Source organism: Pinus tabuliformis, chromosome 2_1, assembly GCF_031772625.1.
Source record: "Pinus tabuliformis cultivar Carrire ecotype Pingquan chromosome 2_1, CPIR1, whole genome shotgun sequence".
Classification (NCBI taxonomy): domain Eukaryota; kingdom Viridiplantae; phylum Streptophyta; class Pinopsida; order Pinales; family Pinaceae; genus Pinus; species Pinus tabuliformis.
Genome location: NC_142299.1, coordinates 963,165,692 through 963,178,710, shown reverse-complemented (window position 1 = coordinate 963,178,710; position 13,019 = coordinate 963,165,692).

The window sequence follows — 13,019 nt, the reverse complement described above, 5'->3', positions numbered from 1 at the left end:
ATTTGATTTTCTGGGAGAACTCCAAAACTTGTATATACGAATTCCATTCCTTCAGGCTATACAGGATATCCCCATATATGCAAGACACATAAAGGACCTGTGTAGCAGAAAAACAAAAAGAAATATAAACCCTAACCCTAGAGTCCAGGTAGTCGGCACCTTATCCGACCTCTTATCAGGGAAAGAAACACCAATTAAATATGAGGATCCTGGAAACCCAATTGTCACTATTCAAGTCTGTGGGCAGACCCTGACCAACGTTTTAGTAGATCTAGGGGCTGCGATTAACATCCTGACAACATCAACCTGCCAGAGCTTGGAATCACATCGGTAGAGCCTACTTCCACTTTACTAGAACTAGCTGACCGATCAGTAATAAGACCAGAAGGCACCTTGTATGATGTCATGGTTTCAGTGGACTCTTGGGAATACCCGACCGATTTTCTGGTGATTAATCCCAAAACCCGACTAGATGGACATCGCTACTAATTCTAGGTAGACCATGGCTCGCTACTGCTGACGCCTACATTGGATGCCGGCAGGGAAACATGACCATAACCAGAGGACCGCATATCAAAAATTTAATCTTGTACCCGCCAGCCCAGCCAAGCATCACACCTCATATATCGATGACCAATCTGCGCCCTGCCTCATATATTACTAATAATATTAGACCACCATTAACAGTTCAGGAAGCGCTAGATTTTTAAAGATCAAACAGAAGATGATGCCATCAATAAATTCATTAATCAAACAGAGTCCACATCGTATATACAATGCTTTATGATAAAAGCGGCATTTGATAACGAATTAGAGGAAGATCCTCTAAAAGATGATAATGACCCAAATATACCTGTAACCTCTGTTGCTAACAACAAAGTAATACAAATTGAACCAGGCAAAACTTTAAACATTAACGCTAATCTGACACCTGAACAAGAGACCAAACTCATCCAGCTCCTACGAAAGTATCAGGAGGCATTTGCTTGGGACTATCCCGATATGAAGGGGATTGATCCCCAGCTATGTACACATCATATCTATATTGAGAAAGATGCAAGACCAGTTCGCCAACCACAAAGAAGACTCAATCCCCATTTAAAAGATGTTGTAAAAGATGAGCTGCAGAAATTATTAGACGTTAATTTTATTTATCCTATTTCTGACAGCAAATGGGTCTCCCCACTTGTGGTAGTACCTAAAAAGAATGGGAAATGGAGGATCTGTGTTGATTACAAAGAACTAAACAAAGCTACACAAAAAGATCACTTCCCGCTCCCTTTCATAGACCAGGTATTGGACACCTTAGCAGGCAAGAAATTTTTTTCTTTCTTGGATGGCTTCAGCGGATATAACCAGATTCAGATTGCCCCTGAAGACCAGGACAAGACTACCTTTACTTGCCCCTGGGGAACGTTCGCTTACCGAGTCTTACCCTTTGGATTATGTAATGCTCCGGCTACATTCCAACGGGCTGTTCTTAGCATCTTCGCAGATCTAATTAATGATGGATTGGAAGTCTATATGGATGATTTCACACCATATGGAGATGACTTTGATCCAGCCCTGGACACTCTCGAAAAAGTTCTAGAGCGTTGCATTGCTACCAGGCTTTGCTTGAGTCACGAAAAATGTTACATGATGATGACAGAAGGACTCATTCTGGGACATCACATCTCAGCAGCTGGAATTCAGGTAGACCCGGCTAAAATTCAAATACTCATGCTTATTCCAACCCCCACTAATCAAACAGAGGTACGCAGTTTTCTTGGTTTTTCTGGGTATTATAGACGATTTATACAACATTACTCACGTATTGCCGCACCTCTACATGCATTAACTGGAAATGTTGATTTTTTGTGGACAGAAAAATGTGATCGAGCCTTCACAGAATTAAAGAAGTTGCTATCTACAGCTCCAGTTCTCAGAGGACCTAATTGGAACTTACCATTCCAGATTTCAACCGACGCCTCAGACACAGCAATCGGTGCAGTGTTGGGCCAAGAAGAAGAGAAAAGACCATACGCTATCTATTACATCAGCAAAAATTTGGCTCCGGCTGAATTAAATTACACTGTCACCGAAAAAGAGTTTTTAGCTGTGATACATGCTATTAATAAATTTAGACACTATATTATAGGCTATCCCGTCATTTTGTATACAGACCATTCTGCTATTAGGCATTTAGCAAATAAGCCTGTTACAAATGGAAGAATAACCAGGTGGTTGATCTTGTTGCAGGAATTCGACATTACAATCAGAGACCGACCAGGGAAGGAGAACCCTGTAGCTGACTTTCTTTCACGAATACCAAAAGCAGTTGAAACAGCAGCAGTTGAGGACCAATTCCCTGATGAACACTTGTTTGCAGTTGCTGTTCAGACTCCCTGGTACGCTGATGTGGCTAATTATCTTGCAGTAGGTAAGCTTCCAAAACATTTAACTCCCAACGAACGGAAACAGATCGTTGCGAAAAGCAATCGATTTTCGTGGGTTGGGGGCTATCTATTTCACACAGGCGCAGATATGGAAATCAGAAGATGTATTCGAGAAGACGAAATCTTTGATATATTGAAAGCCTGCCATGATGGGCCATGTGGAGGACATTTCGCTGAACGAAGGACAGCACACAAAGTATTACAAACGAGATATTACTGGCCTACAATCTTCAAAGATGCCAAAAAATTTGTCCAGGCCTGTGATAGTTGTCAGCGTGTAGGACGACCTGGCCCAGCAGACGAAATGCCTTTGCGGCCTCAACTGGTGATCGAACCTTTCGAACGCTGGGCTCTGGACTTTGTCGGACCCATCAACCCTCCATCAAACCAAAAAACTTACATTTTGGTGGCAACTGAATATGTTACCAAATGGGTTGAGGCAGAGGCATTACCCAGAGCTACAGAGGAATCGGTAATTCAGTTTTTGTTCCATTTGTTTGTACGTTATGGTCTCCCAAGGGAAGTGGTTACAGATGGAGGACCACAATTTGTGGGACATAAATTAGCTGCAACGCTCAATAACCATCACATCCATCACAAAATTACTACCCCATACCATTCGCAGGCAAATGGGCAAGTCGAGAACAGTAATAAGATAATAGAGTCCATTTTGACAAAAACTGTTGCTTCACACCGCCGCGATTGGGCCGCTCGACTACCGGAGGCACTGTGGGCTTATCGAACCACATGGAGAAGTACCACTGGCTATTCACCATATCACTTAGTGTTTGGAAAGCAACCCATTTTTCCTATAGAATTTGAGATCCAAACCCTGCGAACTGCCCAAGAAGTCGGATTAGATTTAAGTGAAGCACAGAAAAATCGATTACAGCAAATTAATGAGTTGGACGAAACAAGGCTCGCTGCATTACAGAATACAGCACTCATCCAGCAGCAGCGAGCCAAATGGCATGATGCGCTCATCAAAAACAAGATATTTCACGAAGGAGACTGGGCTCTGTTATATGATTCTAGATTTCTGGATTTCCCGGGGAAGCTTCAGACTCGATGGTTGGGACCATACGAGATTAAAAAATTCCATGACAATGGGACCCTTACTTTGATTACAATCGATGGATCTGGATATACATTTAAGGTAAACGGCCACCGAGTTCGTCTGTATCGCAAACCGCTCACTCAGGAATCATTTTGCCAGCAGTTACGCCAAGATACTAACATCAAGATTATGGGAGAGGAAGCAAAAACTTCCTCCCCTACAGATTCGTAAAAATTTCATTCTTTATTACCACATTTTGTATATAAGATTGTAAATTTTGTATATATGTTTCAACTGTGTGTTTTGCTGTTCCTTTTCAAAAGGAACAACACCTGTGTGTTTTGCTGTTCCTTTTCAAAAGGAACAGCACTGGTGTGTTTTGTTGTTCCTTTTCAAAAGGAACAGCACTGATGTGTTTTGCTGTTCCTTTTCAAAAGGAACAGCACTGGTGTGTTTTGCTGTTCCTTTTCAAAAGGAACAGCACTTGTGTGTTTTGCTGTTCCTTTTCAAAAGGAACGGCACCCTTGAGTTTTTGCTGTTCCTTTTCAAAAGGAACAACACTTTTTGAATTTTTGCTGTTCCTTTTCAAAAGGAACAGCACTTTTTGAATTTTTGCTGTTCCTTTCCAAAAGGAACAGCACTTTTGAATTTTTGCTGTTCCTTTCCAAAAGGAACAGCACTTTTGAATTTTTGCTGTTCCTTTTCAAAGGGAACAGCACTTGTGAATTTTCTTATTTCGTTTAAGGAGCAACATTTGTGTGTTTTTTTTTCAATTTCTTTTAAGCAAGCAGCATTTGAGTGCTTTTGTTATCTTAGGACATTGCATCAAAAAGGACCCTCCCACCCTCCCTTGTAAGAAAGAAATAGTATGCCCTCGTCCTTTCTATAAGAAGAAAACATTGTCCCGAGGCCATAAGTAGCAGCTATATATTTATGCAACAAATATAAAAGGCATGATATATCAAGATCAGCACATCATAAATCGCTATCTATAACAGCTCTAGTATTGATGCAACAAAGGAGGGAACCATACACTCATCATTCTTTCAGCCATAAGTCTCACTTCCTCTGCCTTGTTGGAAAACTTTATCATGTTACGTTCCTACAATTTTTCTTATTATTACTTGGAAATAAGAATAGAAAATTTATATTTTCCTATTGGGATAACAAGACTTCTTCCGCCATTCCCACTCTTAAGGAGGGCTGAACCACCCTTATGTGTAATCATACAAGAGCAAAAGTCTATCTCAAAAGAAAAAGCAGCAGAACCAAAAGAAATTATTTGTCAAATGCAGGATAGGGGGTTTCATTAAGAACCAGCCTACTATGATCATAAGATTGGAAGCGAAGTGGCATTCCCATCATGGCCACCATACCAGGGATATGGTCCAACAGGTTCATTATATAAACAAACCTTGGAACAGGGGGTCTCATCACGAGCCAGCCTGCCCACGTTTCGCGCCTCTCTGGTGAATGGCGTCATGGTTATCTGGTTACCAAGCCAGCATGATGGCCTGCATGTTGACAAGAATTGCTCTTCAAAACTACACAAAGGACTATGGTTCCGGGGTGAAATAAACAACTCTGCCACGGTTATAAACACCGGTCGGCAGCAGAGCTCTGTTAATGGTATCGGAGTCAAAACATATACACCAATTTGGATCTTATTAAATTTTTCTTTCTATCCTCGTAATAATTATATCTTACACCTCAAGGAATACGTCACATGAACATTTATCATTACCAAGTATGGCAAAGGCAATTGACTATGACAATCTCAGATTTTCCATGAGTGCTAGACGTCCTATCCTTATGTTCTGCATCACATCACGGAGGCTTATGTTAAACGCGATCTATCAGTCGCATCGATCTCGGTATTTCATTGTCTAATCTGAAACATGGCAAAATTTTAAAAGCTGCTCCATTATGACTCGGTGATGGAATGACCGCCTTCTTCTATTTGACGGCTGGGGCAGCCTATCATTTCGCGCGGGGGGGAGGTGACTTCATTACTCCGCCGGCCACGTGTTAACACATCATTCGGAAATGATATGATACGGAGGTACGATATGCGTTAACGGCATGACAATGCTATTTTTTGAAAAAGTCGTTATTTATGATCAATTATTCATGCATGCTCTGTATCTTTTCTTTTTGCCGCAATTACGTTCTTTGCATTGCTGTTCCATCTAGACCCTGAAACAGAACCATGGGGGGAAAGTCTATCAGAAGTGAGCCGAGCGAGCTCATAGTTTCCGAAGCCGCTCGGAAGATCTTAGAAAAAGCAGGGTGGTTAACTTATTTTGGCCGCCTGCGCAAATCAAACGAAATAGTGGCCATGGAATTCCTGCAGAATTTGCAGGAAGAACACTCAGTGGTAGGTGGGAAGCAGATAGCAGTCACGAAGGAAATAATCGCGGAAGTAACCGGATTACCAGACTTAGGTCCAATATGGACGACAAAAAAAGAAACACTGCAAAAGATCGTAGAACTCTTCCAAGATGAAGGGCAGGAGCTGACAGTGAAGGGAAAAGGAGTGCTGCCAGCAACACTGGGAGAACCTTGGAGCGAACTGGCAAAGGTAGTACAGAGCTACATCACCTGCGAAGGACGAAAAGATGTGGTAAGGCCGCGTCACCTTAAGCTCTTAGCTGTGTTAAAATGAAAATGTGCTGTGAATCTCCCTGCATTGTTAAATTCATTGTTGCATGATACCTCTCGGAGCCTGAAAAAGGCACACCATGAAGACGCAGTGGTTAGCCACCATGGGCTGATCCGCCTGATAGTGACATACAGTCTCGCTCGGCAGCAGACTAGCTGGCGGGAACTTCTTACAGCAATTGAAGGGGAAGTAGAATCACCATCCCCAAAGACGAAGCACCCCGCTAGCACCTCCGAAACACCTAAAAAACCCAGAGAATCGCCAAAACCTAAGCAACCCTCGGACACAACCGAGCAAGCGAAGAAACGCATAAAGCTAGGGAAACAGAAATGCACCCCTGAAGCAACTAGACATACAGAAAAACGTAAGGAATTGGCCGCAGAAAGACCTGCTACCTTAAAACGAAGGCATTCCTCTGGCACAGAAGAACAGGTTGAAAAACGCAGAAAGGTGGAGGCGGAGGAACAGATGGTCAACACACCCGAACAGCCCAGGAGGCCTAGAAAGTCAGTTCGGTTGGCAAAGATAAGAGGTAGGCTGGAGAAAATCCAGCCAAACATAGGCCAACCGATTGAAATAATAGAGGATCCTCCAGCGCCAGAACAAATATCTGGGGAAAACCTGGAACAAACAGAGAATGAAGTAGAAGCTGAAGAAGGAGATAGGGATGACGACTCTGCGGCCGAGACCAGCTATCCAGAGGCAGCTGCTGAGCCGCCAATTCGGGAGAAGGAGATGGAACAATTGGGGGGTAGCCATCCACAAAACCCTGTGGAGGAAGAAGAGATGGCCACCATCTTGGCCAGCCTTAGAGGTTATCCTTCACCCTCCAGTCCGGCAGAGCCTCCCGAAGGACCATTTGAGGAAGAGACGCGTGACGAATTGCATGATGGAATGGCAGGGGAAGAAAACTCCCCTGTCATCGACAAAGAAAATGTGAATAGCAATCAGGAACAAGCCGTTCCTAAAACACCGGAAGGAAATCCACCCGCTGATGGCGAGGAGAATGAAAATGTTTGTCGGGAACAGGACGTTCCCCGAATGATGGAAGAAACCCTCGATGAAAGAGGAGCAGAACTGAGGGCCACCCATGTGCCCACAGCCGAGGCAAAAGAAATTAAGAAGTTGAAAAGAAAACAGCAGAAATTGCTGACCATTATAGCCCAGCTTCGGCGGAAAATTCGAAGTCTGAAAGCTAGTTTGAGAATAAAGAGGACTGTGAGAAGAAAAAGGAGGACAAATACAACTGGGTCCTCTCAGAGAGGAAGACAGAGCACCTATAGGCATCTAGTAGGTCGACATTCTGCTAGCAAACCTGCAGCTGTTCCAATTAATACTGAGGAACAAAATGTTGTTCCATCTGGAACAGAGCACCAGAATACCGTTCCTATTGACATAGAGGAGCAGGCTGATATTCCAGACAGCCCATTAGAACCAACTGCCGTTCCAATTAAAGTTGAGCCACAAGACGACATCCCAGTTAAAGAGGGACCACCGTACCCCTTTGTACATGTCAAGAAGGAAGGGGAAAATAGAGCAGTCCACACTGAGACACCACCTTCAGGGAGAATTAAGCGACGAAATGTAAAGGTCCAGGCGAAACTTCCGGCCTCCAGGGAATTATGGGAAAGGGATCCAAAAACTAAGGCCTTGCGCCGTGAGATAAGACAGGCCCAACAAGAGGCTGAATAGCTACGGGAACAAATGATCCCTCGAGAGAAATATGAGGAGCAGCAACAGGAGGTTGAGCAGAGGATTCCTCGAGAAAAATATGAAGAGCTGCAGCAGGAAGTTGAGCAGAGGATTCCTCGAGAAAAATACGAATAATTGCAGTAGAGGGCTAAGCAGTTAGAAGAACAAAGGATCCCTCTGGAAAAACATGAAAAACTGCAACAGCAGCTGAGAAACATGAGTGAATCGGAGAGTCGGGCTTTCGAAGGATGGCAGAAGGAGCAGGAAAAGGTTGCTAAGGTAACACGTCGACTAGATGCTGTTATTAAACAAATGGACACTGTATGCTCGTTGTATGATGATGTTTTAACTTGCAGGGCCCCCGCAAAGAATTATGCTTTATTCCTCCTAGAGAGATACTTAAGATTGAAAATAAAAGCTGTCAGGGCAGGTGCCCCCATTCAGATTAACACTGTTAATGATTTTATTGATTGTTGTAAACATTATGGGGTTAAGGTCCAACGATTATTATGTGAATTTTATTTGCACAATATGGTGCTTGAGCAGGAAACTGATCTAAACCCTGGCCCTTTTGTGGGGGATATACAGCTGCAAGCCTTTGTTTCATTTGGGGTCAACCAGTTAAAATGGCTCAGGGCTTACAATGCCTTTCATAGGCAGGAGCACAGCCTAGATCTATGGGTCAGGGCTGAGCCTCGAGATCCAGTTCGCCTCTGGCAATCACATAAAAACCTTATGAGAAACCCTGACGTTATGAAACTACTAGTACCCATGCATGAGGAGTTGATTCGAAATAGCTTAGAATACTTCCGGGTTATTAAAGATTCCGCCTTGGAGGCTGCCAAATTCCGTTATCGGATTTCCACTCCAAGCATCCAGCTCAGGGAGCCCTTCCGATATGAGAACTTTGAGCTGGCTGCTGAGCGATTGCCTTTTTATGGCCAGTGCATTCTGCAAGCTGGACCATCATGGTTAGGATATCGGTTCCGAAGCCCTATTATTTGGCACCCTGCCCCGGGGTACCAGGCCTTGTATGATATGCCTGCAGATCAGTTGCATTATTTCTTTGATAACCTGGTTGCCTATCATGGTTGCAGACCCCCTCATGAAGTACCCTCTCCAGCCTATTCTCTTACTGCTCTCCATGTTAATTATAACGGTTTCATGAGGCCATGAAACAGAGTAAGTCGGGGGGTGTGTAGAGCATTGGGAAGGTATGTTTTAATAAATGATTTAGTGATGTTTTAAGCAATAGTTGTAATCTTTTCTTTATTATAAAGTAGGGGAAATGCAAAGACAACGAGTCTAAAACGATCCAATCACTAACAGTTGTCTTCTCTACGCAGGAAAAGGTAAAAGCAGGAAGGCGCAATGCGAAATGAGGATTTGACGAGAAGATAACGGCTGTCCCTCCAACTCTAAATAAGGTTTAGACCAGGTCGAGTAAATCAAGGGAGATCAGTCCGAAACGAGATGAAGGACTGCCAGTTCGGAATTACAAGCCGAGTAAAGGAAAGCGTTAACAGTTTAGCGGATCCCTCAGGATCTTCGATCCTGAGGGATCGCTACGATCAATCGTTTTGTCGACCAATGAACTCCGCCGTTAATTGTATAAAAGGAGGGTAGCATTGAAACTAAGGGGGACTGTTGGTATCTTTAACTTTCTGTTCATGAATTTCATTGTCAGTTGAACTCAGACTATTGAGTCTCTCTGAGACTTAGTTTTGTACTTTCATCGATGCGTTAATATAATATTTTGGTGTTAATTTCTCCGTGCGTCTGAAGTAGCTTACGGCAATGCGCCATTGGAAGCTTTGGGCCCGGCTCCAACGGACACTAGCTGATTGTACCATTACAATTCTGCTTTGTGTGGTTTGTTTCTCATAATCTGTTATGGTTACATGTTGTTTCATATTTACTCATCTGTAGCTTTCCTGTTATAAATCTCTGTAACAAGTTCATATCATACTTTCAGGATTCTTCGCATACTGTTGATCTGAGTTGTTTGCACTAATTACAGAATTCATAAGTAGAATATTTCAGCTACAGGTGACTGGGGTTAATGGATTGTTGGTGACTATTACAGATCGTGTACATATGATTGACGTTTCCTGTCTTTAATGATTTGCTGTTCCATTTGATATACATATGATTGACGTTTCCTGTCTTTAATAATTTGCTGTTCCATTTAATCAAGCTGCAAACCTGTATAAATGATTTCTTTCCTTTTTGTATGCAAGTGTGTGCCAAGGATTGGAAGTGTAGACCTCGCGAGACTTAGTTTCTTTACTGCCGTTCCATTTACTGCTGTTCCATTTACTGCCATTCCTTTTATTGCTGTTCCATTTCTGAAGATTGCTGTTTCATTCTGTTTTCTTGCTTGCGTTTATTGAAGTGGCATGAGAGGAGGTTCAAGACTGTTGTGAGATACCGCAGACGCTATAATGCTCCCAGATCATGATCCATACTCCTTCATCAGTTTCTAGGGGGATAGGTTATTAATTCCATACCCTCGACCGACGAAGTTGCTGCGTGTGTGATTTCTTTATGCAAAAGTAATTTAGCATTAGCATCCGTTTACTCTTGTATTCTTTAGATCTATACTACAAAGCATTATCTTGACAAATAGCCTCAAATTAAGATGTCCCTTACAATAACAAAACGCTCCCGGATTGACTTGTAATGTGAAATAACTAGAGGTGAAAAAGACCCTTGTTACAGCTCCACACCAAGCTAGTGTAGCACATCAACAACCATCCTCTAAGTGCCAAGGACCATCTTCCATATCTCCATCATCACCTCAAACATCGAGCTACAGTTTGCAACCAATGAACCATGTGCATGGATACATACAACTAGGTTGACATCAATGCCAACCAACAACAATGCATCTTCCAACACCATGCTACTAGGTTGACATCAATGCCAACCAAGTAACTCTCACCACATCAATGCCAACAAAGAATGTCTTAGAGCCTCATTGTAACATAGTTCATAAGTCATGTAGCCATCACATCTCTTATCATAGATAAACTACCATTACCTGAGCTAGTTTGTTTCCATTTTGCATGTAAACAATTCTCAATATTTGTTATTAATTAATTGAAGTTCATTTTTCATTGTAGCTCTGTGTTTCTATTTAATTTTGTATTTCAATATGTTCCTTCATAAATCCAGATCAGTGGTATCAGACCGGTATACTCTTTCTCTACTTTTTTTGTGTATGTCCCCAAAATGTTGGGGTATGAGAAGTTAGGACTTGAACTAGTTAAACGCTTTCAAGATTGGCCTCATTGACCTAGATGGCCTCCCATGGCAAAAGAAAAGAAGGATGAGGGAGAAGGAGATACTTTCAAAATGTTGCTTGAAGAGGCCCTTGAGCAACAAAGGAAAGAGATGATGGATCATTTTTCCCAGATCCTTCGGTGGGTATCAGTGGGCAAAGAATCTTCATCCAGCAGTCACTTCGGAGGTGTTTCCCCCTTTAAGGTATAAATTAAGGTTGGCATTCCTACATTTGAAGGCTAGATAGACATAGATGTCATAGATAGATGGTGAAATATGTTGGAAGAATATTTTTTGATCCTTAATTTTTCTAATAGGGAAAAGATTACTTTTGCAGTCCTCAAAGCCACCCCCAACGTCAAGGACTGGTGGGAAAACTACTGTGAGCAGAGGGGAAAGAAGGAACCCTCACTATTTTCAGCTGCACCCACCTAGAATTCTTTCTGAGACATCATCAGGGAACAATATTACCCTGTCAGGAGCTATGAATATAAGTACATAAAATGGACCACACTATGGTAGGAAAGGGACCAAGATCTGCGAGAGTTCATAATTATTTTTCATACTCTTTGCATGAAGTTGGGTATCAAGGATTCTGAGTGGCATCTGGTACTCAAGTACCATTATTGTCTATACAAATACATCTATGTAGAGATGGAGTTCCAGGTGCTGCATACCGATATGCTGTCACGATCAAGTAGAAATTTAAATAGAAGAAGCAAGACTTTGGATCTGCAAATTGGAAGTAGGGAAAAGACACCCCCAAAACACAAAACAAAGGAAAGAGCCAAGGTGAGGTTACCAAGACAACCTATTGAAGCCACAAGAAAAAAAATAGCATCACGAAGACAAAGAAGGACATAGGAAAATATTGTGAGTTTCAGAAGAGCCCCACTCACAACACAAATGAGTGTCGCACCAAGCAGTCATTGGTGATAAAGATGAAAGCTTCAGAGACATATGCATGTTATGGCTCTAAGTCGAGCCCTGACAAAGGGAATGTCAAGGGGAAGCAGATTATTAATGCAGATCCAAACACCACCTTTGCCACCACCAAGGTCCAAAATATTGAGCCTAAATACCTAGAGGAGGGGGAGTGTCTCTTTGGCTCATAGATGTGGGAGAAGGGTTCTCGACTGCAGTTCATTGTCGATAATGGGAGCCAAAAGAGCCTCATATCAGATGAGGTCATGAAGCGTTTAGGGCTACCAATGACAACAACTTGTAGCTGTACACCATCAGATGGCTCCACCAAAGGTGAGATCTCCATGTCAACCAATAGTGCCACCTACCCTATAACATTAAGCCCTTCATAGATGAGGTACTATGTGATGTTTCTCCCCTTGAATATTGTGATGTATCATTAGGCCAACCATACTTATGGAAGTGTCATGCTATGTATGAGTCTAGGCCTCACACTATTATTATTACTTTTGGGAAGTAAGTTATACATGATACCAGAGGTAGTTCCACCTATCGCCATTTCTTTAATCTCTACTAAGTAATGCAGTAAGATCATTTCCCAGGTTGGGAATTTTTTCTTACTTTCTGATTTTCTCTCAAAGTAAAGGGAAGATCATGGCCACATCCATGGAAGAATACAATGTCATCTTCTCCTCACCCACAGGGGTACCTTTGTACTGTCAGGTCAAACATTTGATCCATATGACTCCTAGAGCACCTCTACCTAATGGGCCTATATACCACCACTCTCTTCTAAAGCGTGAAGAAATCAAGTGACATATCCAAGAGTTGCTACAAAAAGGGCACATCCAACCAAGTTCCTCACCTTGTGGGAGCTCAATTGTACTTGCATAGAAGAAGGATGGGACCCAGAGACTTTGCATTGATTATCGAGCACTAAATAAAATCATTGTTAGGAATA